Here is a 26080-nt window from a genome sequence, read left to right as displayed (position 1 = left end):
TTTTATTTTTTTACTTTAAAATAAGATATGTGTAGTGTGCATAGGGATTTGTTCATAGTTTTTTTATAGTCCGGCCCTCCAACGGTCTGAGGGACAGTGAACTGGCCCCCTGTGTAAAAAGTTTGGGGACCCCTGCTATAGACATTGTTATAGAGTCAGGTTCATTTTACAGATGAGGAGAAAGTCTTAGAGCGGTAACTTGACCCAAATCCACAACTATTTAAGTGACAAAGCAAAGAGTGAACTCCACTGTGTCTGACTCCAGAGCCTCATTCTTACCCACATGCTCCACTTTACCAATTTCTCCTCTGAGAAAATCCTCTGATGCTTAATAAAGGTTTGACATTGAAGGCAAGATTTTTCCTTATCTATACAAGTGTCCAGTAGAACATGTTTATATGAGTATGCAGGCAGAACTGATAAACATAGTAAACATGTGTCTAATTAAAAATATCTATCTATTTATCTATATATTTTAAACCAATAAATAGATAAGCAACCCCATTGAATTCCAAGGATATATCATATCTAATAAAGACAAAGGGGCTTATCTTTGTTTCTGAAACCTCTAAGGAGATATTCAGGAGGATTGGCAATGCCAAACACACAGGAGAAGGAAAGTCCATAAAACTGCAGTATGGAGCATCAGGCCATGTGTGGGAAGTCTGGTTGATTAAAAGTTGCCACCTGTTCACAAGAAAATGCTTTGGGTAAGGCTCAGCCTTATACTGCTACAGAAAGTCACTACCTTTCTCATCTCAGTGTCATTTATTTTGATATCTAAAGTGAGTCTATGAACTTTTTGGAAGTGGGAAGTCACAGGGGCCTCTGCAGCTTAGAGACGTCCATCCCCTTTTGGTCTAATCACTGCCTGGTTGCTGGGAGTTCCATGTTGTCACTGAGGGGAGCGGCTGCTACTCTGAGTCAGTTCTGGATTTGGCCAATCACCCCATTTCATGAGGTTGTATACTGTTCTGTCATTGTTTGTTTTTTGTTCTAGTCTTGAAGGATTTGCCAATGACTGTAATGCAGCTGAGAAACAGGTACATGCCACTTTTCTTTCTGTGACAGAAAGAACCTCAGCAAGTCCCGACAGCTCCCATCCAGAAGAAGATCCAAGTAAGTGGTAGCGCTGTCTCTGATAAGCTGCTTAGTCCCAGTCCTGCAGGCCCATGGGAAATGGTGAGAATAAGAAGAATAGCTTTTTATGATGTTTGGGTGGCTATGGAGACTGTTGGGCAGATAAAATATATTATGCTTATTTTGTTAAAGATGGCACTGCCCACGTGGAAGCCTGACGCCCAGGTGATATTAATGTGTGTTGGGGGCGGGCTGCGGGCAGGCAGGATCCTTGTAGTCTGGGGCTTGGTTTTAAGAATAAGCCTTTCCCACCCTTTTTGATGTGGGGTGGTGCAATCCCATCATGCCTCAGGTAAGTGACTTTGCATTAGAGACTTTCCTATTTTGTGTTTGAATTAAAAGTTTTGATTTCTGCACTCTAAAGTGGGGCAGACCAGGAGCTTGCTCTCTCTCTGTTCCTGAGATTAGCATTAGAGGAGAGAGCAGAGAGGAGAACAGAGAAAGGCCATGTGGAGGAGGCCAGGAGAAGCAGCCAAGATGGCGGAGTGTTGAAGGAGAAGCCAGTTTGTGCAAAGTTTGTTCAGAGAGAAGGGGATGGGGAACAGAGGCGAATAAGCTGGTGAGCTAGAAACCTTTGATTCTAGGAAACTCGGTTAAGTCAGTAGCTTTGTGAGCACTGAATGAGTGGGTTTTGGAGCCCAGTGTGTGTTTTTATTGCCCGCCAGGTAGGTGCAAGCTAGGATTAAAGATGATGGCCCACTAATTCTTGGCTCCATTGTTTCATTACCATCTGTCCGAATCTAATGCAAACCTGCATGGGCCAGGCGGCTATGATGGTGGCCGTGAATACTGGCTTCACAGAGACTCATTTGAAGCCTGCACATAAAATACAAGGACAGGGCTGCCTCCCCAATCCCCCCCCCCCCCCAGACAAATATTGTTCCTAGAGCCTGGGAAAACATATGCAAAAGAATTTCAGCCTGACCAGGCAGTGTCACAATGGATAGAGCAGCAGTCTAGGATGCTGAGAACCCAGGTTTGAAGCCTAAAGGTTGCCTGCTTGAGCCAGGGCTCACCAGCTAGAGCATGGGGTTGCCAGCTTGAGCATGGGATCATAGACATGACCTCAAGGTCACTGGCTTGAGTCCAAGGTTGCTGGCCTGAGCAAGGGGTTACTCGCCTTGTTGGAGCTCCATGGTCAAGGCATATATAGAAAAGCAGTCAATGAACAACTAAAAGTCCACAAAGAAGAATTGATGCTTCCTGTCTCTCTCCCTTCCAGCCTGTCTGTTCCTATCTTTCTCTTTCTCTTGCACATGCACATGCGCGCACTAAAAAAAAAAAAAAAAATTTCAAGGACACTACTTGTCCAATTTTCCCCCTTGCCTTGCAATTTTTTTTTTCTTCTTTCAGTTAAAAAATTGATTCATTGGCTTTATTTCCCAGAAAATACTTCTTCTTCCTACAGTACCCACCCTTTGGCAGGAGGGATAATTGATGTAGACAGATGAATCTGAAAGAAATATTTGTTTACCACACTCAATTCCCATTCCCTTATTTAGGTTAAAGGACTGAAGAGTAAGAATATAAGGAGCTCGTTTTTAGAGGCCCTAAATAGGACCATAGAACAGAGACGGAGTTCAGTGCCCTGAGGCAAAAGCCACAGTGACTTTACTGACAAAAGTCCTGAACGCAGTACTGTGCTGAACATAGCAAAATAGGGATAGAATTAGCAATTTTTGTAACATTTGAGCTACTCCCTTGCCCTTTTATCTGCTCTAAAGAAGTTTCCTTTCCTGACTTCTTCTTTCTCTTCTCTGCTTCCTGACTTCCTCATTCTTGTCCCTGCTTCTATTTGTATGTATAAATAAATACCCGTAAGGACTGGGGGTTGAGACCATCTCATGACACCTGTATAGAGGATTGTGAGGTAGTCTCCCCGATGTCCCCCAGTGAACTCCATGTAGTCTCCAAGTGGTCATTGTCTCCACCACACTCGTTCCCTTCACTTTTTTTTTGTATTTTTCCAAAGTTAGAAGCAGGGAGGCAGTCAGACGGACTCCCGCATGCACCCCACTGGGATCCACCTGGCATGCCCATCAGGGGGCAATGCTCTGCCCATCTGGGGTGTCTTGCTGTTGAGCAGGAGCTATTCTAGCACCTGAGGCGGAGGTGGAGCCGTCCTCAGCGCCAGGGGCCAACCCTGCTCCAATGAGGTCCTGGCTGTGGGAGGGGAAGAGAGAGACAGAGAGAAATGAAAGGGGGAAGAATGGAGAAGCAGATGGGTGCTTCTCCTGTGTGCCCTGACTGGGAATCAAACCCAGGACTTTCACATACTGGGCGGACGCTCTACCTCTGAGCCAACTGGCCAGGGCCACTCCCTTCACTTTTTATTTTACTCTTTTTTGTTATGTGTATGTTTTATCTTTGCATGAGACAAACTTGGATGCCCACCAACTCCCCATTAATTCACTAGCTCCCTGACCTCAGAGACTGTATTCTATATCTCATCATTTGCTCTCTTGCTAATCAATACACACCATGGGTATGTGTATGGCCAGGGGCTGCCATCATGGTCATTCATATGTAGGTTCTCATTGAATTTAGGCAGATGGTAAAGAAATGGCAGAGTCAGAGGATGGTGGTTCATTCTATTTATTTGTGTCTCACCAAGATAAGCAAGCCACAAAAGAAGCCAAGGGAAAAGCAGAAAACCTGTTTTTTTCATAGAGGACAGGGGATCAGGGAGGCCCCTGCAATGCTGATAGCAGGAACTGAGAGAGAGTGAGAGCCCCTGATCTGCCTCATTTTATAGTGTAGAAAATTAAAGCCTTTAAGCCAATATACAAATAAGAAAATCTCTGATACAAAGCCACTTATCTGAGGCATAAATGGGATTCCCCATAAGAGTGCACCACCTCCCATCATGCAACAGTCAAGGGTGTGGGGAAAAGCTTAGTTTTGAGAAGACCTTAATACAGTATTAGAAGGGAGGGAAAGGCTTAGTCTTAAAACTAAGCCCTAGGCTATTATGACTTTGGCAGCTTACAGCCTGTCTCCCGCACTCAAAGCGAGCAAACATATACATCATAGTTACAAACTTATTTGACCAACAGTATGCAATATTATGAAGACCCAGGCCTTTAGTAGAACCTGGCATGGCAGTGAAATTCAAAGACACTGTTGAGACCCATACCAACAATACAGTAGGAGGAGTATTGTGGTGGATTGTGGCTCTAAAATTGAGGGAGTGACTGGGTTCCAGCAACAAATGCATTAGCATGTCATCTCCACTATCAAGGTACCCAGTGATACCTCAGCCTCTAAAAGAAAGGAATTTTTAAAAATTAACTTGAAGATAGCTTCTTCTCCATTGGTTATAGAGTTCTGGTTTTTTAAATGCCCAGAGTCTGTTTGTTGATCAGTTCTTTGGCTAATGCTGCCTTCACACTCTGATTCATCTTTCTCCCAATCCATCCCCTTCTCCACCCCCATCTCACATCGCATTTCAAAAGGTTAATTCCTGGCTCTGATCACTGGCAGGCCTCACTCTTATTAAGCATGGTTCTCATTTCCTTTATTTTTATAAGCTGGTAAACATCCAGGTTTCCTCCTAAGACTGCAGCGTTCAATGCAAAAACAAGCCATTTAAAGTCTGCTTCTTTGGGTTGTAAACCATTCCTGCCCACTAACCAGATGGAACCAGGAGTTGGCAACAGGCCCCCAACCCAACTTGGCAGGGCTGGTGGGAGAAACTGAAAGCAAAGATATCTTTATAAAAGATAAGAGTCATCTGATTGGCTATATCAGTGTCTGGGAAATTCTATATCAAATACATTTCTTCCACTGGCCTCAAACATTGTCGTGTTCTACTGGTCAGCAAAGGGAAGTAATAGTCTTCATATGTTGGGGAGTGATAAAGAATAGAGGAAGACTACGTACTCTGGGGTTTGCAGTCTTCAGTTTGAAAGTGTGGAAAACTCCGTAACTACTATTGCTATCTGTAACCTGAGCAAGTTTCTCAACCTCTTTGACCCTTCTTGTCTTTTTCAATGAAATGCAAATTATGATAAAATCATCCTTATTGGGTCGTTATGAAGATTAAATAAAATAATGAATTGAAAAACATATAATGGTCTTAGTCTTGGGCAAAGAACATAAAGAGGGCTCAACAAATTTTAAATGTGAGATGAAATTATCTTTCCATTAGCATTCACTTAGCTCACTTATACCTGTTCATGTGTCCAGACACAGGAAAAAGTACGTAGACTCAGACACTGATTGTTCTGGGGCTCTGGAGTTCTTTGTTTCAACTGCAGCCTGTTGAGAATTGTTGAAGAGTGGAATAATGGCTGCAAAGAAGAACTTCAAATCATAACAACACAGGCATATCTGAGTAGTGAATTGACTCTACAAAAATCTTAATAAGCCATTTCACAGCTTGTGCTCCATTGCACATTCACATATGCTTCGCACCTATTCCCATCTGAGTTTGCACCTCTCTAGAATGGGCCAGATTTTATTCTGGAATAATGGAGGTGTAGGGGCCTCTGGAAAGTGGCTTTAGGGTAGATAATGGTAGCAGAATATATTCTATGCCACTGTCCCACCACACATACACACACATGCACACACACATGCACACACACGCACGCGCACACACACACACGGGATTTACCATGGAGATGTAAATGTTGACTCTGTATTTATCAAACTCTCTGGATTTTAATCCCAGTGTCATTTTCTCCAAGACCCTTTTAGTGATGGGCTTTTGGGAAATTCTTGTTTTTACCTTAGAACATCTTTCAAATATTCTAAATTTCCTACCGTGAGCACATATTATTTTTATAGTTTGGAAAAACTCATTAGTTTTCATTAATGTCTCTCTTCTTAATGTCCTCATACTTACCTGGGTATCTGCAAGGGGAACTTTGCTGGATTCTCTGGTTAAATATGGTGTCTAATGACTAGAAGGTTGGTAAAAGTGTGACTATATTTGTATATATGTACATGAGTGTGTGCCTACATTTGTGAAGTTACTCATCTTAACTCAGGTTTGCTCTGTTTTGTTTTTGAAGTGTTATTTCTATTTATGTATTTTTCTTTTAGCAAAAATGAGAAACACAGACAGGAAGGGAGAGAGATGAGAAGCATCAACTCATAGTTGCAGCACCTATGTGCCTTGACTGGGCGTTCCAGCTGAGCCAGTGATCCCTTGCTCAAGTCAGTGACCTTAGGTTCAAGCCATCAAACTTTGGGCTCAAGCCAGTGACCATGGGGTCATGTCTATGATCCCATACTCAAGCTGGAGACCCTGCACTCATCTGGTGAGCCTGTGCTCAAATGGATGAGTCCAGGCTCAAGCTGGCAACCTCGGTATTTTAAATCTGGGTCCTCAGTGTTCTAGGCTGATGCTTTATCCACTGCACCACTGCCTGGTAAAGCTGTTTTTGAAATGTTAAAATAAAATATCAAAATATGAAAATAACTCATTCTCAAGAATGAACAAATACTATGATTTACCATATTTCCCCTTGTATAAAACCTCCCTTTTTCAAAAAATTTGAGGTCTAAAAACTGGGTGCATCTTATACAGAGGTTGTAGATATTTTACTTGCATTCCCCTCTTCTTCACGTGAATAAGGAGTTGTAGGAATTTTATGATGAATAAAACTTGAGTTCAATAACTTTATGTAATACATTTTTTTTTTCAAATTTCCAGCCCCAAAATTAAGGTGCATCTTATACATGGGGATATAATGGTAGTTATTTTTGCTGCAGCTATTTTGTTTATACAAATAAAATATTAAAAATAAAATTTATGTTCTCCTTGTTCCTCTTTCTTCAAGATTCATCCTCTTATCTCTTCTCCAAGGGTAGCTTGCTTATTTTAACTCAAATTATATTTTTTAGCTTATTGGTGCCCAATAAAAATATAATATGAGACACATATATAATTTTAAATTTTCTAATAGCCACATCAAAAAAAGCAAAAAGAAAAGTAAAATAATAATAATATGTATATTATTTAACCCAATACATCAAAAATATTATTCTAATATGTATTTTTGTTATATATCAAGTGGTCAATAGCTTTATGTGGCTAGCAGCTACCATGTTAGAGAACACAGTTCTAGATCTATGTATTTATATTAATATACATCCACTCAATTGTTGTAGAGTCTCTCTCTCTCTCTCTCTCTCTCTCTCTCTCGCTCTCTCTCAATAGATTCTTCCCTATTGCAAATGTTTTACTGAACATTTTTGTGTGTGTCTTCTGCTACACATGTTCAAGAGTTTTCTCTTAGTAAATACCATAAGTGGAATTTCCAGTTCCAGGAACAAGCACCTCGCTATAGGAGTGTTGCCAAATTGCTCTCCATATGGTTGTACCAATTTATATTCTTAATTCTTAACAACAGGGCCTGAAAATGCTTGCTTCCCACATCTTCACCACAGACTACCAGGGTGGAATCCTACATCTATTTGTTAATTGAGAGAACTTGCCAAACTATTAACTCTGTTACCATTTATTTCCATTGATTAATTTTTTTAGAGGGAGAGAAAAAGACAGAGAGAGAGAAACATTGATTTTGTTGTTCCACATGTTTATGCATTTATTGATTGATTATTGTATGTGCTTGACCTTGGCATATGGAGTTGACACTCTGACTGAGCTACTCAACCAGGGATTAACTCTGTTTCCTTATCTGTGAAATGAGGCTAATAAAAATGGTACCTACTTTATGTTGTTAGTATTAGGTGAGTTAATTCAGGGAAAGAAAATTCTTAGAATCATGCTTAGAAAATGGTGATTCCTCAATAAATGTCAGTTATTTATTATTGTTATCATTATCTCATTTGTTCTTTATAACTGTCCAGTGGAATAAGCAGGATAGGCACTATTAATATCAAGGTAGGAGATTGGATAAAACCCAATCCAGGTCTGAGATTTATTAAATATTAAATACCATCACCACAAAGAGATCATTTCAACCAATCTTCCTCTTGCTCTAAAGGAGAAAAATCTTGGGTGCTATAAGATTTTTTTCTAACTTCTCCAAATTGGCTAAAATATTAGCATCTAGAAATAAGTCTTTTCTTACTCTTAGATATTACTATTGTGTAAATCCTTTCCTTTTTCAAGAAAAGTTGGAGGAAACATAATCCTGGCCATGACAAAATGACAAAGTTCATGGGAAATACCATAGATGTATAATCTCATTTAATTAGAGCAGAATTAAAAATACTTTTCTTTTACATCTTAATATTCAGTATTCAGTTAGTATTTCTTTTTTTTTTTTTCATTTTTCTGAAGCTGGAAACAGGGAGAGACAGTCAGACAGACTCCCGCATGCGCCCGACCGGGATCCACCCGGCACGCCCACCATGGGGCGACGCTCTGCCCACCAGGGGGCGATGCTCTGCCCATCCTGGGCATCGCCATGTTGCGACCAGAGCCACTCTAGCGCCTGAGGCAGAGGCCACAGAGCCATCCCCAGTGCCCGGGCCATCTTTGCTCCAATGGAGCCTTGGCTGCGGGAGGGGAAGAGAGAGACAGAGAGGAAAGCGCGGAGAAGCAAATGAGCGCTTCTCCTGTGTGCCCTGGCCGGGAATTGAACCCGGGTCCTCCGCACGCTAGGCCAACGCTCTACCGCTGAGCCAACCGGCCAGGGCAGTATTTCAATTCTGTCTGCCACCACAGCCACCAATACCACTCACCATGACACCATCAACATGATTACCCACTTTCTTTCAGTTGTGTTAAGTCTGCACTCTGGAATAGTTGATGCTAATTAGTATTGACTGTGCCTCCATAATGCCTAGTGCTAATACATTAGAGCTTAGTGCTTAGAAGAGATATTCAAACCTAGGCAGATAAGACAGACACTAGGCTAAAAATTACCCTATTTTTATTTATTGTGTTTATATTTTTCCTTAACTTTTTGGACATATCTACTATGGTTGCTTTAAAGTCCCTGTGTGCAACTTCTATCACCTGGATCCCCTCAGGGTCAGGTTCTATTGAATGTTTCTTTCCTTGAGTATGTTTTTATGGGTTTTTTGGTGCATCTAGTTATTTTTAATTAGCAACTGAACAATATCAGTTATACAATATAACATCCTTGGGTTCTCTTATGTTTTTCTGAAGAGTAATTCTTATTTTAGGTTTACCTGGATTCAAACTTCCAACTCTGTCGGGTTTTTTATTTTTTTTTGGACAGCAAATCAACTCTCCACTCAGTGCACTCAGCTTCAAGTTACTATTTATTTTCAAAGCCTCTTGGGATCTCATCTAGTCATGTATAGTTTAGCAATTTTCTAAGGTTCTAAGCAAATTTATAAGTGTATGTTGGGGGTTCTCTTCTTGAGCAGCTCTCTTCCTTCCTGGATTATCCCTCTAACTTTCTATTCTTTCTGCCATAAACTGTGTCTGATACCTTAAACCAGTAAGATGGTGGCTTCTGCTGTTACAGCTGTGTAGACAAGAACCTATTAATCTCCCAGTGTCACTCATGAAATTCTTTCAAGGGTAGACTTTTGTCTAGTTTTAATTTCAGTCATTCTCCAGAATCTTAATATAATTTAAAAATATATATTGTCCAAATTTATAATTGCTATTTGAGGAAGAGTTAGTCCAACTGAGACTCCACTATTAATGAAATGCAACATCTGTTACATGTCTTTTCATCTACAATGACTCCACCTGCCCCTATGCTGTTTATTCACTGAAGAAATTGGATATGAATTGAAGGTGAGTGGAGACATTTATAGTATTCTGTTTTCTGAAAATGTTTGAACTTTTTATTAATAAAAATTTTAAAACAGAAAGATTATTTCATGAATAGTGATGTATACTTTCTATTACTTGACAAAAGGAGCATAATGTTTTGTTGGATATCTATGAGTCACATTCTCATGCCTGTCACACTCTATAACAGCAAGGACTGTGCTCTGCTCCTCTGTTCCAGTGTTTTTCACAATATCTGACACACAGAAGATGTCATACTTGTGTGATGAATAAATGAATAAACAAAAGAATAACAAATCTTGCCCAAGATTACATGGGTGGAAGAGAAAATTTGGAAACCAGCTTCTCCAATTCTAGATATTTAGTGCTACTACCGCTTTTTGGCTATGCTTACTGTATTATACCATCTTTTAGAGAGCAAACTAAGAAAAATAAATTAATTGTGTACCCTTGAGTGGACCTCAGAGACATATTGACACCTGGTCTGCCACATATTCTTCAAATGCCCTATCTTTAACACCATTTTTTTTTCTTGACCCTGACAAAAAGAACAGAGTTTACCCTCACCATGTATAAGAAAAAATGTTAATCATAGTCTTTCCCGCCAAATATATTAAATGTATACAGTGTAAATCTTTTTTGTCCAGAGTGATAGTAAAGTGGAGGATAAAAAAAGAAGCCAATGCTCCTGAAAGATTAAAAGTGGTAAATTTATCCTTTCAGTAAATGTCATATAAAGATGAACAATGCATTCATGTTACCACTGTCTGACACGATAATCAATAAAGCCTGGAATACCTCTATAAATGAGTTGTTGAAGGTTATCACAAAGGATGAACATCTAACTTGACCGTCTTACAAAAATGCTCAAAATAGAAGAGGCATCTTAAAACAAGCCTTCGTACATGCAAGGCAGGCAAAATAATAGAAACCACATACAAATTATTTTTAAATGTTATACTTTGAAGCTGATAGCTTGAGATCAAAGACAGTGGTGAATTGCTTATCTAAACTATCTTCTCAGAAATTTGCATGGCAAAAGTAAACAACTTTGCTCTAAGCCTTAATCAGTTTCCCTAAAATCAAAACAAGATAGTACTAGTTGTCCATATTTGGGTCCAATGTAGTAAGTAAATGGCCCATAAGAGAACTTGCTAGTGACCTGTATGATGAAAAAAGAAAACCATTTCTGTAAATACATCTCTGTTTTGAAACCCCGCGGCCTTTATTTCATGGACTTGGAGCCCAGAGAAAGGAATACCTCTGTGATTAGCCTGGGATCTTTGAGTTGTTTTGACTCAAGTATTAAGAAGGTTACAGTGATTGGAGACAAATGAGAAGAAATACAAAGTGGGGAGAGATGGTTAGTCACAAAAGAAGAGGTGGAATTTGCAATGGGTAGATCCCCATGATTTGCATGGGTGAAAATTAGACAAGTTGGAGAGGAGATATGAGAGAAAGGAGTACAGCAGCCTAGTGATGACAGAGGATTCAAGTGGAGTCAAGGGTAAATGTTAATTTTGCTTAATCCTAATGCTGTTGTTCCTTATCTTGGTTTAATACACAAATTCCCTGAGCTCCACCTTCAATTTACTAAATCAGAAGCTATAAGAGAATGGAAGAATGGGGGTTGGAAACTCTTTTTTTTGAGACGAATAAAGGATCCACATGCTCATCCATGTTTGCCTGGCTGGCTCAATTTAAATTCCAGGTCTCCAGTTACTAGAAATCTAATGTCTGCAAATGCTATTACAAGTATTAATATGCACTTATATTTGTCCACCTGAGTTATTGCTCCTTGAGCATACTGCTTTTATTGTTTTCAGTTATTTTTCAGAGATTTGACTTCACAATGTTATATTCCTTGATCTTCCATATGTGGTGGCAAAGAGAAAGTCTGGAGACAGACCGGGAGATGCCACACAGGTATTTCAAAAGCATGATAAAGTGGAATAAACATGACTGCCAAGCCAAAGAAAATGAAACTAACTCAGATTTTAACAGTTTCATTGAGAGGTAATTGAAATACAAATGAGTACTGGCACTAATCCCATTCATAACAGCTCCACCCTCATGAAATAATTACCTTCCAAAGGCCCCATCATATTGAGGATTAGGACTTTAGCATAAGAATTTTGGAAGGACACAACTACTTAGTCTATAGCATATAGATAGACCTTCATGTTGTTGCCTCACTTGAAGGGCTTTTTTATTACTGTATTTAGAAGATATTTAAAATCTTCCCACCTATTCCGATTCTAGATCAAGTCCTTTTTCCTCTTTTAAGCCTTCCCAACCCTTTTACCATCTTTGTGATCTTCTATATTGTCAGTATCCCTCATTTTTCACTAAATAATTTAAGTTAGTCATAGAGGTATCCTAGCCCTGAACTGGACCATACTCTCCTTAATGAAAGGAATTGTTTCTTGTCATGTTTTAAAATTACTACCTTGCATTTATTAAACTATCCATAAAGGTTTACTGAAAGAATGGATGGATGGATAGACAATCAGGCTGTCTCCACTGTCAGACTGCTGCCTATATAATATTGGGTAGGAAAAGAATTTGATAAGCCTAATACTCTGTAAAACCATGACTCTAGTGTATATACATTGAGCAATTTCCTGAAATCCAAAAAAAAAAAAAAAAAAAGATAATAAAGGGAAAGAGAGAGTGATAGGAGGAGAGAGAGAGAGGGAGAGAGGAAGGAAGTAGGCAAGCTACTGATAATACATATAGAATCTTTTTCTGGATTACAATTATGAATGCTACTTCAGCCTTTCTAGAGTGTCTTATCTATGTCTGTTATGTTAGGAACTATCCTTCCCCTACCTAGGCTCCCCACTGTGTGGAAAAGGGGCTAAATGGATGCATGTGGGAGAGGGAGACTGCCTCTCCCTGCATTTGGACAGGAATGTTAGGAGGCTTTCCTGCCTCTTACACTCCCCTCTTGCCACATACGTATCATGGTCCAAGGTACTTTGAACAATCTCACAAGAACCAGAGACTGGTATCCAACATGCATTTTATTGATTATTAAAAGTGGAGTTAAGTGCCAGTCTTCAGAGAAATTGGCCCTCCTGCCCTCCACAGCTCTCTCTTCAGGATGGAAAGAACATATTACTGTGTCTCTCAAGCTTCCCTGCCAATCTGCTGTTGTTGAAACCTCCTCTTTCCCCCATCTGTATTTGATCTGCAACATATCTTGTTGCTTACTTCTGGTAAAATGTTTTAAAGCTTAGATATTTGTTTTTTAGTGGCTCTTCTGTAAGTCCATTAATTCTTCCTCTGAAGGTACTATCTTTCCTATTACTTTAACTTATGCAGAATTTGTTGCTGGATTGAATTTTCACCACTAAAAGTTTGTACTATTTTTCTTTTCCAATTTAACTACAGGCTGTCAGCTGCTCAATGGGTTTAATATTCTTTGACTAGCCATAAAACCATTCAAATCAATCCATTCCATAAAATTAGAATTCTTCACAGCCCTGGCCAGTCAGTGAGTTGGCACCATCTTGGCCTTTTTAAAATTTTCTGTTGCCCCAGAGTTTACAAAGAATGTCATCAGTTTAGCTTAACCCTACATTGGAGGTATCTAAAAATAGTTGTAATAAATCTGATGAAGATTAACATATTTTCAAGGTTTAAAATGTTCTACATGTCTCAGAAATGTTTCTTAATTCCCGAGTTGAGACACATGGTTATTGACAGTTAAGAATCAACCAATAGAGTCAGAAAAAAATAAAGAAGAGAGGAGGTGAGTAGTGGCTAAATTGTGCTGAAGATGTGTGTAAAACAAAACAGAATTAGTGGAAAACCAAAGAGAGTGAAAAATAACTTCAGCTGTGAAACTATTGATCCTTATCTTCCTTTTCAGATCCTTGGAAGAAAACTGCATTGTGGTCCATGTTGCTCTGGGCACCTCTAGGCATTCTTTTCTTAAAGACGTACACATGTGACCTTCTCTTGGAATATTGTAAGTCACCTAGTAAGTGCCCTTTAATTCCTCTCCATGTTATTGTCCTGTTGAATCCTCTCTCCCCTTTGCATCTGTTTCACTAACCCTTCAGTTTCTCACTGTAGAATTTCTCAGAGTGATGTGTCTCTGCATCTGTCCAGGAGGTGATTTTTTTTTTTTAAAACTGTCTCAACCATAAAAGGATTTTCTAAGAAGCTTTATCTCAAGATTATTCACTTGCATGAGCTTTGTCCAAGGCTCTGTATCTAATTTCGCATTCATATTATTTTTCTTAAAAGTGCTCCTCTAAATCATATAAGATTCAGATCCCATAAAACCCCTACCTATGCCGCAGACCTCCACTCACCCGTGGACCATCTTTTACTCATTAATTTATTTGAAATCAAAACCAGTGAAAGAAGCACCAAACTTACTTTCTCTTTAAGTTTCTCCATCAAACAGAATTTTTCAAGACTTCCTTTGAAGTCATCTTTTCTTCCTGAGTTCTTCCTGTGCTTAATGTGCCATTATGTTTTTTGAATTAATTTTAATTTATTGTGTTAACATGGATTCAAGTGTCCCACTCAATATAACACCCTTACCACACCACCCTGTGTCCCCCATTACACCCCCTTTGCCCCCTCCCCCTAACTCCCTCCCCTAATCCCCCTAGGATTTGCTGTCCTATTATCTGTATCTATGTGTAATGTATATATAATTTCACTAATCCCTTCACCTTCTCTGATGCCATCCCCTCATCTCCCTTCCCTGACAGCTGTCCCTCTGCTTCCTGTGACCCCGTCTCTGCCTCTATTCCATTCCTCAGTTCACTTTGTTCATTAGATTCCACATATAAGTGAGATCATATGATATTTGTCTTTCTCTGCCTGGCTTATTTCACTTAGCATAGTACTCTCCAGGTACATCCATGCCATCACAAAAGGTAAGGTTTTCTTCTTTTTCATGACCACGTATTATTTCATTGTGTATATGTACCACAGCTTTTTAATCGACTGGTCCCCTGATGGACACTTGGGCTGTTTCCAGATCTTGGCTATTGTAAACAATGCTGCAATAAACATTAAGGTGCATATCTTCTTTTGAATCAGTGTTTTGGGATTCTTAGGATATATTCCTAAAAGTTGGATAGCTGGGTCAAAAAGCAGTTCTATTTTTAATTTTCTGAGGAAACATCATACTGTTCTCCACAGTGACTGCACAAGTCTGCATTTCCACCAGTAGTGCAGGAGGGTTCCCCTTTCTCCACACCCTCCCCAGCATTTATTGTGTATTGATTTGTTAATGAGCGCCATTCTGAAAGGTGTGAGGTGATACCTCATTGTGATTTTAATTTGAATTGCTCTGATGATTAGTGACATTGAACACTTTTTCATATGCCTATTAGCCATCTTCATGTCCTCTTTGGAGAAATGTCTATTCAGTTCTTTTGCCTATTTTTAAATTAGATTGCTTACCTCCCTAGTGTTGAGTTTTAGAAGGTCTTTATACATTTTGGTTATTAACCCCTTATCAGACATATTGGTAAATATGTTCTCCTATTGCCTGGGTTGTCTTTTTATTTTGTTCATGGTGTCTTTAGCTGTGAAAAAGCTTTTTAGTTTGATATAGTCCCACTTGTTTATCTTGTTCTTTATTTCACTTGCCCGTGAAGATAAATCAGCAAAAATATTGCTACAAGAGATATCAGAAAGTTTACTATCTATATTTTCTTCCAAATGTTTATGGTTTCATGACTTACATTTAAGTTTTTTATATATATTGAGTTTATTTTTGTGAATGGTGTAAGTTGGTGGTCTAGTTTCATTTTTTTTGCATATACCTGTCCAATATTCTCAATACCATTTATTAAAGAGACTGTCTTTACTCCATTTTCTGCTTCTACTTCCTTTGTCAAATATCAATTGACCATAAAGGTGTGGGTTTATTTCTAAATTCTCTGTTCTATTTTATTGATCTGTATGCCTGTTCTTATGCTAGTACCAAGCTGTTGAGATTACAATGGTCTTGTAGTATAACTTGATATCAGAAAGTATGATTACCTCCCACTTTATTCTTTATTTTCAAGATTGCTGCACCTATTCGTGTTCTTTTTTTTTTGGTTCCGTATAAATTTTAGAAATATTTTTTCTATATATTTGAAGTGTGTCATTGGTATTTTAATAAGAATTGCATTGAATTTATAGATTGCTTTGGGTAATATAAACATTTTAATGATGTTTATTCTTCCTATGTATGAATGGTATATGCTTCCACTTCTTTGCATCTCTCTTGATTTCTTTTTTCAATGTCTTATAATTTTCTGAGTATAGGTCTTTTACCTCCTTGGTTAAATTTACTCCTAGGTACTTTATTTCTAGTTATTGTAGTAGTGAAGGGGATTGTTTTCTTAGTTTCCCTTTTAGACTGTTTATTGATGGTATATAAAAATGCCACTTTTTTTCTGAATATTAATTTTATACCCTGCCACCTTGCCGAATTTATTTATCTGGTCTAGCCATTTTTTTTACTGAGACTTTAGGGTTTTCTATATATAGTACCAAGTCATCAACAAATAATGATAGTTTTACTTCTTTTTTCCAATTTGGATGCCTTTTATTTTTTTCTTCTTGTCTGATTGCTGTGGTTAGGACTTCCAGAACTATGTTGACTAAGAGTCAACACTCTTAGAGTTATCACTAGGGGTGATAGGGGGCACCCCTGCCTTGTTCCTGACCTTAAGGGGATTGCTCTTAATTATTGCCCATTGAGTATGATGTTGACTTTGGGTTTGTCATACATGGCCTTTATCATGTTGAGGTATGTTCCCTGTATTCCCACTTTGCTGAGAGTTTTGATCATAAATTTGTGCTAGATTTTATCAAATGTTTTTTCTGCATCTGTTGATATAATCATGTGATTTTTATCCTTCCTTTTGTTTATATGATAAATCCCATTTATTAATTTGCAAATGTTGTACCAGCCTTACCTCCCCAGAATGAATCCTACTGGATCATGATGTATGGTTTTCTTAACGTGTTGCTGGATTCACTTTGCTAATATTTTGTTGAGAATTTTATCATCTATGTTCATCAGGAATATTGTCCTATAGTTTTCTTTCTTTGTTGTGTCTTTATCTGGTTTTGGAATGAAGATCATGCTTGCTTCATAAAAGGAGCTTAAAAGTCTTCCCTCCTCTTGAATTTTTTGAAATAGCTTGAGAAGGATAGGTGTTAGTTCTTCTTTGAATGTTTAATGAAATTTGCCTGTGAAGCCATCCAGTCTAGGACTTTAGTTTGCTGGGAGTTTTTAGGTAACTTTCAATTTCATTTGTTGTAATCAGTCTGTTTAGGTTTTCTGATTCTTTCAGATTGAGTTTTTGAAGATTGTATGTTTCTAAAAATATCTATTTCACCTACATTGTCCAATTTTTTGGCATATAGATCTTTATAATATTTTCTAACAATCTTTTGTATTTCTGTGGTGTAAGTTGTTACTTCTCCACTTTCATTTCTAATTTTATTTATTTGAGTCCTCTCTCTTTTTTTCTTGGTGAGTCTGGTTAGAGGTTTTTCAATCTTGTTTACCTTTTCAAAGAACCATCTCTTGGTTTCACTGATCTTTTGTATTGTTTTTGAGACCCCTGCCCTATGTCATTTATTTCTGCTATGATCTTAATATTTTTTTCCTTCTACTTCCTCTAGGCTTTATGTGTTGTTCTTTTTCTAGTTCTTTTAGGTGCAGGGCTAAGTTTTTTATTTTCACTTTTTCTTGCTTCTTAAGATATGTCTGTAATGCAATGAACTTCCTTCTCAGGACTGCTTTTGCTGTGACCCATAGATTTTGAGTTGTTGTGTACTCATTTTCCTTTGTTTCAAGAAAATTTTTTATTTCTTTCTTGACCTCATTGTTAACCCATTTATTATTTAATAGCATGCTATTTAGCCTCCAAGTGTTTGAATATTTTTCTGTTTTTTTATTGTAGTTGATTTCTAGTTTCATGCTATTGTGATCAGAGAAGATGCTTATATGATTTCAGTCTTCTTAAATTTATTAAGACTTGTTTTATGTCCTAACATTTGGTCTATCCTAGAGAATGTACCATGAGAACTTGAAAAGAATGTATATATTCTGCTACTTTGGGGTGAAAGGTTCTAAAGATATCAATTAAATCTAGTTGATCTAGTGTGTCATTTAAGGCCACTGTTTCTTTGTTAATTTTCTATCTGGATGATCTATCCCTTAATGTTAGTGGAGTATTAAAATCCCCTACTATTATAATAATGCTGTCAATCTCACCCTTTATGTCCATCAAAGTCTGCTTTATATATTTAAGTGCTCCTATATTAGGCGCATAGATATTTGCAATGGTTATATCCTTCTGTTGAATTGCTTCCTTTATCATTATGTAGTGACTTTCTTTATCCCTTACTATAGCTTTGTTTTAAAGGCTATTCTGTCAATTGCAAGTATTGCTTCCTCAGCTTTTTAAAAAATTTCCATTTACATGAAAATTTTTTTCATCCCTTCACTTTTAGTCTATGTGTATCTATTGTTCTGAGGTGGGTCTCTTGTAGACAGCATATGTAGGTGTCCTGTTTTCTTACCCACACAGTTATCCTATGTCTTTTGATTGGAACACTTAACCATTTACATTTAAGGCTATTATTGATATGTACCTATCTATTGCCATTTTATTTTTTAAATCTACAATCCTCTTTCTCTCTATTTCTTTTTTTCTCCTTTGCTCTTTTTTACAGTAGGCCCCTTAATATTTCTTGTGGTATTGGTTTGGTTGTAAGAATTCTTTTTGTCTATTTTTTGCCTGAGAAGCTTTTTTTTCTCCTTCAATTTTAAACAATAGCCTTGCTGGATTTAGTAGTCTTGGTTGTAGGTTCTTATTTTGCATCACTTTAAATATTTCTTGCCAATCCCTTCTGACCTCAAATGTTTCTGTTTAGATATTGGATGTCATCCTTATGGGGGTTCCTCTGTAGGTAATTAATTGCTTTTCTCTTGCAGCTTTTAGTATTTCTTTGTCTCTTTTTTTTTTTTTTTTTTTGCATTTTTCTGAAGCTGGAAACAGGGAGAGACAGTCAGACAGACTCCCGCATGCGCCGGACCGGGATTCACCCGGCACGCCCACCATGGGGGGGCGCTCTGCCCACCAGGGGGCGATGCTCTGCCCATCCTGGGCGTCACCATGTTGTGACCAGAGCCACTCTAGCACCTGGGGCAGAGGCCACAGAGCCATCCCCAGCGCCTGGGCCATCTTTGCTCCAATGGAGCCTCGGCTGTGGGAGGGGAAGAGAGAGACAGAGAGGAAGGCGCGGTGCAGGGGTGGAGAAGCAAATGGGCGCTTCTCCTGTGTGCCCTGGCTGGGAATCGAACCTGGGTCCTCCGCACGCTAGGCCGATGCTCTACCGCTGAGCCAACCGGCCAGGGCTATTTCTTTGTCTCTTAACTTTGGAATTTTAGTTATGATGTGTCTTGATGTAGGCCTTATTGGGTTCTTTTTTAATGGGACTCTCTGTGCTTCTTGAACTTGTGTGACATTTTCCTTCATCAATTTAAGAAATTTTTTAGCTATGACTTCTTGAAACAGGTCCTCTATCCCTTGTTTGTTCTCTTCTTCAGGAACCCTTATGATGCAGATATTGTTTCTCTTCATATTGTCGCCGAGGTCTCTTAGAATTTTCTCAGTCTTTTTGAGCCTCTTTTCATTTTGTGTAAGAGACTGCAAGCTGGCAAAGCCCTCGCAGTTCAAGATTTAGCCAAAGGTTAAGCTCTTCCCCACAAATCTATATTGGCTATGAAGCTGAGTATTTCTACTCGTTTCATCCCTCCACCTCACTTGCTTGATTAAGTTGCTAAAGACAGTTTTCTTTTTACCCATTGTTTTTTGAAGTTGAGATGTTATGCTTGGTGGAGGGATTCCTGCACTTGGGAGATTTCTTAATGAAGCACAGGAGAATTCCTGATGTAGCTAAGAGATATGACTTTGTATTTAAGTTTTCTTTTGTTTTGTAAAATAACTCTGTTTTGCAATATAAAATAAAGCTTTTTAAGAATGCAGGTAGCTCTTGTAGGAAAAGCCTACAGAGAGAACTCCTGGTTTCATCCTTCTTTCTCTGTGTCATTTTTTTTCTTGATCCTCCACTGTTCCTACTCGAGACTTGCAAAATTATTTACTGCACTGGTTCATGACTGTTTTACTGCTCTGCTTCTGGGCTTTTGTTTATTCTGTCTTCTAAACTGCTGATTCAATCCTCTGCTTTATCCAGCCTGCTCTTGATTCCTTTTAGTACAGTCTTTATTTCTGATATTGTATTTGTCATTTCTGACTGGTTCTTTTTTATGATTTCAATGTCCTTTTTGATGCTTGCTATCTCTTTACTTAGGTGCTCATTCTGTCCATCCATTGTTGCTCTAAGATCCTTGAGCATCCTAAAAATCATTATTTTAAACTCTGCATCTGGTAATTTGGTTACTTCCATTTCACTTAGTTTTCTTCCGGGGCATTTCTCTTGTTGATTCATTTGGGTCACATTTCTTTGTCTATCCATTTTGTCTGCATATTAGGTAGCACTGTCGGACTTTGAAATTTTTGTGGGTCTTTATGAGGAAGATGGGCTCAGTGGTACTGACCTCCAGGCCACCTGTTTTCCTTGATCTAGGAATGCTTCTTGAGGGTACTATTTTTCCCTCCTGTTGTATGTGAGTATTGAATGCAGTCGGTCCTTTTATGGTATGGTTATTCCTTCAGGCTGGCTGGCTCTACGGTCAACTTTGATCATGTGTATTACACACTGTGCAATATCTGTCCTGTTGGGCATATTTCTTCTCTACAGTGTCTGATGTCTGATAGATTCCCTCTTTGGATATGCTGCTTGTGTAGCTAGCTGAGTCTAGGATTGGTGCTGTCTGCCACCCACTACCAGTTGTATTGGTTCTGGATTTTTTTGAGTTGGCATCATCTGTTGCTTATAACCTGCTGTGGGCTACCTGTCTGCAGCTAATGCTCTTTTCACTGTTTGTTTCTGCATTTTTTGTGCTTGGGTAGTGTGAGAGGGGCTAACCTGTGTATAAGGATCAGTTTCCTCTGCTTAGAGATGACTGCAGCTCCATAAAAAACCAAACTCCATAAGATCTGCATCCAGTTTTCAGTTGCTCCACCTCCTCTTGCTGCTGCTTGGTTTTCCCAGAGTCTTCTGTAGAAAGACTGTATTGTAGGCTCATATTGGCCTTATCCAACCAACCCCTCTACAGGTTGCAAGCTTGTTGGGTTAGGGTACTGAGGTTGAAAATACAATGTTAGGGGTCTCTTGGTCAGGAGCTTAGTATGAGGAATGTGGCCCTTACTCCAGAGCCTAATCCCTCAGCTACTGCTGGATACTCAAATTTTATTTCTCCCCAAGGTGAGCAGCAAGTTCATATCAAATGGGGTCAACAGTCCCATTTGCAGAAGTTCTTATAGTTGGTGAGACCCTGTTCTCAGGAAGAAAGACTGAGAGAGTCCTCTCCTGGGGCTGACTGTGCCCCTCCAGAAAGTAGTTAAGCCCCTTGACCAGATCCAACAGTAGACTTACAGGGAACCACACTTTAAATGTCCATGCTTCAAGCCTCTCTCCCTTCCCCTTGCCCAGCAGGGCAGGATATTCAGCACCCAGACTGGCTGACTGTGAAACTCCACCTTATCCAATGCACATGAGCCACTATGTCGGTGCTGATCATAAAGAGTGGAGCTCGCCTCAGCTGGGCCAAGTGTGAGGAGCCTTTCCTTAGGATACCCCTCTAGCTAGGGTTGTTAGGTCCTGAACTGATGCTCTCTGCAGCTGGCCACTGGATGTGCCAGCCCTAGCCCTCCCTGGCAAGAACCTGTGCAGACCGGTGGGAAACACTGCCCATGACTGGCTCTAAGCAACCTTCTTGGAGCTACAAGCAATTCAGAGTTTGTGGCTGCCTCTGCTGGGCCAAGGTGCTCATGGAAATACCAAGCTGCACACTTAGGCTGGCTTTTATGCAAACTAGGCCTGGGAGAAGGTCCGTTTAAAAGGCCAAGTTTCCCTGAGTCCTGCTTCCTGCAACCTCTGTCTGCTTGTTGGGCTCTGCCACTGAAAAAACCTCTGGTAGAGTCTAGAGACTGTGGAAATTCAGGGATTAGGAAGGGAAGTGGGTGTAACTCCACCCCTTGGCCCCAAGTGTCAGTCTGTCCAGACTTTTTCACAGACCTCAGTAGAGTGTAGCCCTAAGAGTCTGATGGGTGTGGCCTCTGAGACCCAGAGGTGTGGTCTACTTGCACTCCAGTTTCTACTGAGTCTCCTATAAGGTGAAATTACCAGTCTTAGACTCAGGAGTGTGTGGTGGAAAGCTCTGGCCTCAACACCAGAAAACTGTCACTGACATGACCCCTGCTTCCTGGCTTCTCAGAACCACCCTATCTCCATGACTGGGGCAGGAAAGACCCCTGAGGATGGAGCAGTTGCTTTTCCCCAGGCTGATGCTACTCAGAGGGAACTGCTCCACCCAAGAAAGATGGCTATTGCAGTACCTGTATTAGAGAATGATTCAGCACAGGGGTTCTGGTGGCCATCCCCCACAGTGTCTCTCCCCGAGCCTCCAAATTTACACTCTCCTCATGCAACTCTAGTCCTCTCAGCTCTCTTTCCACTGGAGCCCTGGGTAAGTGGCTGTGAACAAGATTTTCTGTGCTGGCCCCTTAAGACTGAGCCTGCATCTCCGATAGCTCTGTCTCTTTCTTGCAGACAGAAACCCAGCTCTTTTCACCTCCAAATGCTGTGTGGGTGCCTCTTCTAGGCTCTGGGGCTCTAGGTTGGGGGCCTGACCTGGAGTTGAGGACCCTCCCCTGTCAGGATGAACCTCCCCGCAGTGAGAGTCCCTCTGAACCCCCAGCCACCACTGGCTTCTGGGAGCCACCTTTTCGCATCTCCACCCTTCCTACCAGTCTCGGTGTGGCTTCTTCTGTGATCCATGGTTATAGACTCCTCTTTGTTTAGTTCTTTTTATACCTACCGCCCACTTTTGTATCTCTGTTAGTAGTAAAATTTTCTAACCGCCCACCAGTTCCACAGTAATGGTGATTTATAAAGTAAGGAAGTTACTTTACTTTAGAAAATTTATAAAGCAGAGTTACAGCAAGTTAAAGCATACAATAATAATTTCTTACCAAGTACTTTATGTTGGATTTTCATTAAGTTTGACAGAATAAATCTTTGTAAAACAACTTACTATAGTTAAATCTATCTTTTTATTTATACTTTGGTTGCTCCACTACCACCCACCATGAAAGCTGGAATGCCCACTATTGGGTGGTAGAGACCAGGTTGACTACCACTGGTTTAGTCCAAAGTTGGTTTTTCAAGATGATTGTTCTTAAATTAAGTTGTAATCCAATTTGGTCCTGGGAGGTGACAATTGAAATGTCTGCTTACCCTGTCACCATCTTAGAATCCCTCATCATGCTTTCTTATCAATTGAAAAAAATTCTAGTCCCAAACTAAAATCTTCCAGCTTCTCCATATCACTTTCTCATTATTTCAAAGTGGAGGTTGAAATCCAGCTGGGGGACAGCTTTCAGCCTTTCACATGTTTCAGGAGACCTCCAGTCTCCAAAAGGAAGAGTTCAGGAGATGCATGTCTTTGTAGCCCCTCAAAGGCTGGAAACTTTCTGCAATGTGTCATTTCCTTTTCCATTCTCTTGGACTGGGGTTTCAAAGTCTGTGGGAATAACAGTGAGTTCATAATTTATGTTCAGTCTTTCTGCCCAGGAGAGAAGGCCCTACATGCATAATTTTGTGATGACTTTTGCCAATGTTTGCTCACAAGGTGAGGCTTCAGAAACCTAAATGAGTGAAACCTGGAAAGAAAACTAGAATAATGGGGCAAGGAGTCTTGACCTCCCAACTCCACCACTACTAACTACTTATACTTTGGTAATAAGAGGGCCTGAGCCAAGGGTGAAATTTATAGCTCCCTGAGTAAGATGCTCTGGGGATAGAGTAGGGAGACAAGTGAAAGGACAAAGTCCTCAGAGTTGTGTTTTGCCCCTTTCGTCTGAGCTATTTGACTTGTCTCTTTAGCTAGAAAAACTTGTAAAATTTGATTCCCATCTAATCCTCCCTATCTTAGAGCTTTTATTTGATTTTCTGCTTTTCACTCTGTTTTGTTGTAGGAACTTTGAATACAACCACACAAGAGTCAGGATTAGGAGCACAGATCCTGGAATTATATATCATATCTGACCTCTAACCCTTGTTCTGGCCTTGAGTCGACCTTATTAAGCTTCAGTTTCTTTGTGGATGGAATGGGGCCAGAATTATGCTTTTGTTAGAACCTAAATGAAATGTCTATAAAGCCCTTCACGTTCAATAAATATAGCTATTATTGCCATGAATATTTTCCAAGAGTCTTCTAAACAAAGTGAATCATCAGGTGTTTGATAGGTAATAGTCAAGTGATACAACACCAGAAGTGTTGAAAGACATGCCTATTGCTCAGTCACTCTGTCCTTTTCTTAGAACACTAGGCAGGACCTGAGAGCTGGAAACAGATAGAGAAGGAAACACACAGAAGATGTAGTATGTTGAAAGAATATGAATCCTTATGAGCCAGAGTGGCTCATAAATAGAGTTTAATTTGCTGATGGTCATCAGAAGAGGATCCTGAATATATACTGAGCACCTTCCTCCAACTCCAGAAGACTTTCTTTCTGCACATGAGTTTGATGAATCTCAGAGTCTGAGGAGGGCAACAGACAAAACTGAACTTTAAAGAATAAGCTCTTATCTATTGACGGAACAGTCTTGGTTAACTGGTCAAGTCAGATAAAATACATCCTTGTTTAAACAAGTAGGTCAATGACACTTTAAAAGTAGAGATTATTAGTCTAGTTCATCAGAAAAAAATTGTGAAGCTGATTTGTAAATACAATTTAAGTGCCACAAAGTATTGTGTCTAGAAGACAATTTAAACACAATTTAGTTCAATCCTGTTTGATGTAACTCAAATTCAGAAAGGTCAAATAACTTACTCATGGTCACAATACAAGTCTGACCAGATAGCCAAGGTGGAATTAACTGTGATCGACAAACAATTAACTTAGCTTTAAACATTTTGTTAACTCAAACTTGATTAGTCAGATTGGTTTAAAAATGTATGTATGAATTTAAAAATGCCCATAAGTAAGTGGAAATAAAAATAAAAGGATTTGGTTCATATTTATAACTGCCTTTTGTTTTCTAAAGGATTATGTTTTAAAGACTGATTGATTCACAAACTATAAACTTTTAAAGAAGGTTTTTTTCTCATCAAGTTTTTCTTTAAACATAGGAAATTAACATGATAGAATACAAATTATTAATGCCTTAATAGTCTCAGACTTCCTCTCCTCTGTTCATCTAAAAGCAGCCAACACCTCTTCACCCTACCTCTAAACAATTTCTAAAGAGAAAGGACTCTCAGAGAGTATGTCAATCTAACAAAGAAAAAAAATTGAGGGTAGGTAGAGGAGGAAGAAAAAGAGGGAGAAAAAACCTGTTAGTGGCTTGGGTTGAGGAGGACAAATTTTTATCAGGGAATTTGAAAAATAAGTTTTAAACTATATATAATATATTTCAGTATCCTCCAATATTCTCCAATAGAATTTCTAATTACTTTTTGCTCTTAAATTGTGCTTCTTCCACAGGGCACTGCTGTAAAACCAAACCTCCCCCCGACACCCTTTACCTGAGCCTCTAGGTTTATAAAGGTTACAAGCAGTGGTTTACTGGAACCAACTTGTACTCACAGGAACAAGTTCTGTGCAACTCTTCTGAATTCCATTCAGTGGCTACATTGATACCTTGTAATTGTCCATGGTAGGAGTATTTACACCATAAAGATTGGTAAACACTACAAATCAGGGCTTGCTTTTATAGAGAGCTAGTTTACCAGCACACCATTAGATAAAAACACATAGTAAAAAAATCCTCCTCCCAATTTTCATGTTCAGATTTTGTTATTTAACCATGACAGCTGTGTCCTCCTTTGGACCCTTTCCACTTAAAATAAATGCTTCTAAAAATAAAGCATTGGGAACTGAAAGAAAAGTAATGGAAAGCTAACTTCTCAGTTCTCTCAATTAATAACCCAGTGTATATTTGTTTAACTCAACGTGTTAGAATGTGTCACTAACATAGCCAAAAAGTCACTGTATCAATACTAACAGTCCAATATTCTTTATTCAAAGAAGAAAACTAGCCTTTGTTACAAGGTCACACCTTATACACTAGAAC

The 26080-nt window shown here is 39.2% G+C and overlaps 1 long non-coding RNA gene across 2 annotated transcripts; it reads left to right on the top strand.

The window, feature by feature from the left end:
- The first annotated feature begins 1068 nt into the window (after positions 1-1068).
- LOC136377404 (uncharacterized) lies at positions 1069-25766 on the top strand. Of its 2 annotated transcripts, none has more exons than XR_010746295.1 (3): positions 1069-1182; positions 13710-13808; positions 25492-25766. It is a non-coding gene; the product is annotated as an uncharacterized lncRNA (long non-coding RNA). The 2 variants fall into 2 exon arrangements; XR_010746296.1 differs by lacking the exon at positions 25492-25766 and adding an exon at positions 23980-24115.
- The last annotated feature ends 314 nt before the right edge of the window (positions 25767-26080 follow it).

Source organism: Saccopteryx leptura, chromosome 6 (genome assembly GCF_036850995.1).
Source record: "Saccopteryx leptura isolate mSacLep1 chromosome 6, mSacLep1_pri_phased_curated, whole genome shotgun sequence".
NCBI classification, from domain to species: Eukaryota; Metazoa; Chordata; class Mammalia; order Chiroptera; family Emballonuridae; genus Saccopteryx; species Saccopteryx leptura.
This window is presented reverse-complemented; position numbering and strand designations above follow the sequence as displayed.